The sequence below is a fragment of the Ranitomeya variabilis genome, chromosome 5 (assembly GCF_051348905.1).
Source record: "Ranitomeya variabilis isolate aRanVar5 chromosome 5, aRanVar5.hap1, whole genome shotgun sequence".
Lineage (NCBI taxonomy): Eukaryota > Metazoa > Chordata > Amphibia > Anura > Dendrobatidae > Ranitomeya > Ranitomeya variabilis.
The window spans coordinates 649,437,187-649,441,332 of record NC_135236.1 but is presented as its reverse complement, the minus strand read 5'-3'; positions in this window follow the sequence as shown (position 1 = coordinate 649,441,332).

The following is a 4,146-nucleotide window of genomic DNA, read 5'->3' as shown; positions in this document are numbered from 1 at the left end:
GTCAGTTCACCTCTTACAAGCAAGTATCTATTGAAAACTCACATCCCGAAAACACGACAGCATCACTGTACTCTGTAGGTGAGAACTACACCAACTTCATATGGAAAACAACTAACACCTAATGCCACAAAAACATCGGGTATCTGGACGCTCCTAGCTGGCCTACTCAGTGCTGGATTTACAGCTACACTGCTCAGTGGTACTGTATAATGACCTCCATGTTGCTGCTGCAGCTGCTTTCTAGTATTTACCTAACCTACATTTTTAAGTCATAGCTAAAAATTTGTTCATTTTCACAGATTTTTTTTATTTATTATTACTTTGGTCAGATTCAAGTTATTTCTGTGACCATTGTGGGTCTTTCTGTCATTAAACGAGGAGTACCAACAATTTTGACCACGTGTGTATTTGAAGTAACAATGAGATCTCACTTTGCAATGAGGAGGGGCAACAGCCTGAAACACGTGTCTGCAAATAGATATTCTGTTTTGTCTTTTATCTTAAGTCACAGGTCAAGGCTCATTAATCGGTCGATATTGACTTTTAGGATTGCTACTTTCAATACAAGGCACTAGAGTTCTATTACTCTTCCTCTCTGAAGAGGAAAAGACAATTTACATATTTAATTTCCCAGAGAAGCGTTGCATGGCCTATAAGTCTCCTTATATTGGAATACAACTCTCCACAAGAAGAGACGTCTGAGTTAGAGACCTCTCACAGCGAAATCTCTTGCTTTGCACTGAGGAGGGGCAAACACCAAGGAACACGTCTGCATATAGAGATTTTGGTTTGGCTTTTATCGTAAGCCAGGGGACAAGGCTCATGAAAGGGCCAATATTGAGTTTTAGGATCTCTACTTCCAGTAAGTGGCACTAGAATTCAAGTCCTCCTCGTCTCTGAAGAGGCAATTTTCATATCTAATTTCCCAGAAGACCATTGTATAGCCTATAAGTCTCCTTACACTGCCATGTGAGGCATTTCGCTCCCCACAATGACTTCCAATAGGTGGCACTAGAGTTCAAGTCGTCTTCGTCTCTGAAGAGGCAATTTTGCATATCTAATTTCCCAGAAGACTTTGTATAGCCTATAAGTCTCCTTACACTGGCATGTGAGGCATTTCACTCCCCACAATGTCTTCCAATAGGTGGCACTAGAGTTCAAGTCATCTTCGTCACTGAAGAGGCAATTTTCATATCTAATAATAATAATAATAATCTTTATTTATATAGCACCAACATATTCCGCAGCGCTTTACAGTTTAACAGTTTCAAACACAACAGTCATGGGTAACAATGTTAACAATACAGTAATAAAGCAAAATAAGACAAAATAAGACGACCCTGCTCGTGAGAGCTTACAATCTACAATGAGGTGGGGGAGATACAAAGTACAGGTGTGTATTTTCAATGATGTATTTACAATGATGGTCCAGCCATCTTCAGGGGGTGGGGGGTAGATGGAGATAGTGAATGGGCTACACACACACAAACATAAAATGAGTTTGATTAGGGAACGTGATAGGCCGCTCTGAACAAATGAGTTTTGAGCGAGCGCCTAAAACTATGCAAATTGTGGATGGTCCTAATATCTTGGGGTAGAACATTCCAGAGGATTGGCGCAGCACGGGAGAAGTCTTGGAGTCGGGAGTGGGAGGTACGGATTAGTGCAGAGGTTAGTCGAAAGTCATTTGCAGAGCGCAGCGGTCGGCTAGGCCGATAGACAGAAATGAGGGAGGAGATGTAAGGCGGTGCCGCACTGTGGAGAGCTTTGTGGGTGAGAACAAGTACTTTGAATTGTATCCTGTAATGAATGGGCAGCCAGTGTAATGACTGGCGAAGAGCGGACGCGTCCGAATAACGATTAGCTACATGGACGACCCTGGCTGCTGCATTAAGGATAGACTGGAGAGGGGAAAGTCGAGTGAGGGGGAGGCCAATTAATAGAGAGTTGCAGTAGTCCAGACGGGAGTGGATCAGGGCGACAGTGAGAGTTTTTGTTGTCTCCATGGTGAGAAAAGGGCGGATTCTAGAGATGTTCTTTAGGTGTAAGCGGCACGAGCGGGCAAGAGATTGTATGTGGGAGGTGAAGGAGAGATCGGAGTCAAACATAACACCCAGACAGTGCGCCTGCTGCCTGGGTGTTATTATGGTGCCACCCACGGAGAGGGAAATGCCAGATTTAGGGTATGTGCACACGTCCGGATTTCTTGCAGAAATTTCCTGAAGAAAACCGGAAATTTTCTGCAAGAAATCCGCATTTTTTTTTTCTGTTTTTTTTCCGTTTTTTTCGCGTTTTTTTAGCATTCTGCAAGCGTAATTAGCTTGCAGAATGCTAAAGTTTTCCAAGCGATCTGTAGCATCGCTTGGAAAACTGACTGACAGGTTGGTCACACTTGTCAAACATACTGTTTGACAAGTGTGACCAACTTTTTACTATAGATGCTGCTTATGCAGCATCTATAGTAAAAGATAGAATGTTTAAAAATAATAAAGAAAATTAAAAAATGGTTATACTCACCCTCTGCAGCCTCCGTTCCTATAGATGCCGGCGTGGTTCAGGGCCTTCGGTGATGTCACGGCTTGTGATTGGTCGCGAGCGGTCACATGAGCGGTCACGCGACCAATCACAAGACAGTGACGTCACCGCAGGTCCTGAACCACACCATCTATAGGAACAGAAGCGGCAGCATGCAGCGGTGAGAGGTGGGAACACTCCGGGGACATCGAAGGTGAGTATAGGACTATTTTTTATTTTAATTCTTTTTTTTCGACCAATTATATGGTGCCCAGTCCGTGGAGGAGAGTCTCCTCTCCTCCACTCTGGGTACAAACCGCACATAATCTGCTTACTTCCCGCATGGTGGGCACAGCCCCGTGCGGGAAGTAAGCAGATCAATGCACTCCTAGGTGTGCGGAATCCCCGCAATTCCGCATTTTTAATGAACATGTTGCTTTTTTTTCCGTGATGCGATTTTTTCGCGGAAAAAATCGCAACATTTGCACAAAAAATGCGGAATACCCTGTAAATAATAGGAGGCATAGGTTAGCGTTTTTTTCGTGTTTTTATCACGTTTTATAGCGAAAAAACGCGAAAAAAACGCGAAAAATCCTGAACGTGTGCACATGGCCTTAGGGAGGCTAGTAGAAGGCGGGAGCAGAAGAAGTTCAGTTTTGGAGAGATTGAGTTTCAGATAGAGAGCGGACATGATGTTAGAGACTGCAGACAGACAGTCAGTTCTGTAGTACAGCGGGGGTAAGGTCAGGGGATGACGTGTATAGTTGTGTGTCATCAGCATAAAGATGGTACTGAAAGCCAAATCTGCTGATGGTCTGTCCAATTGGGGCCGTGTAGAGGGAGAAGAGAAGGGGGCCAAGGACTGAGCCCTGGGGTACCCCGACAGTGAGAGGAAGAGGAGATGAAGTGGAGCCAGAGAACAGAACACTGAAGGAGTGGTCAGAAAGATAGGAGAGAACCAGGAGAGAGCAGTGTCCTTAATGCCTAGTGACTGGAGCCTAGAGAGTAGGAGAGGGTGGTCAACAGTGTCGAAAGCTGCAGAATTTCCCAGAAGACCATTGTATAGCCTATAAGTCTCCTTACACTGGCATGTGAGGCATTTCCCTCCCCACAATGTCTTCCAGTAGGTGGCACTAGAGTTCAAGCCAAGGCGATTTGCATATTCAGAGGGGATTTTGAAACAGATCTGCTTTGGAATCCGCTACAAAAAGCTATGTGTGAACATTGGCTTATAAATTGAATTGGGCAGATTTGGGATCCTTGAAACAAATTTTGTATTGGGGTCCGTTGGAGTAACTGTACAGATTTGTATTGTCTATTTGGTTTCGCTTTTAGTAGTAGTACGTTGGATATGTTGGGGTACTGGTGACGGTAGCTTGTATTTGGGGTGTTTTGCGTTCTTTAGTCACATTAATGTCTCCGCTGATGATATTGGGGTAGACGGATACTGTAATTATCATCTAATTCCTGGCATTAAAGTTTTGGAGTCTAGGCGGATTGCTCTGGCCTGAATTTTATTTTTTTGGGGGGCTGTGTCCTTAGTACAGGACTGAAGGGGGGGCAGGATGGGGCTAGCACAGCCCACCATGGAAGAATGAGAAAGACAGACAGCCCAGGCCCACCCACCCCATC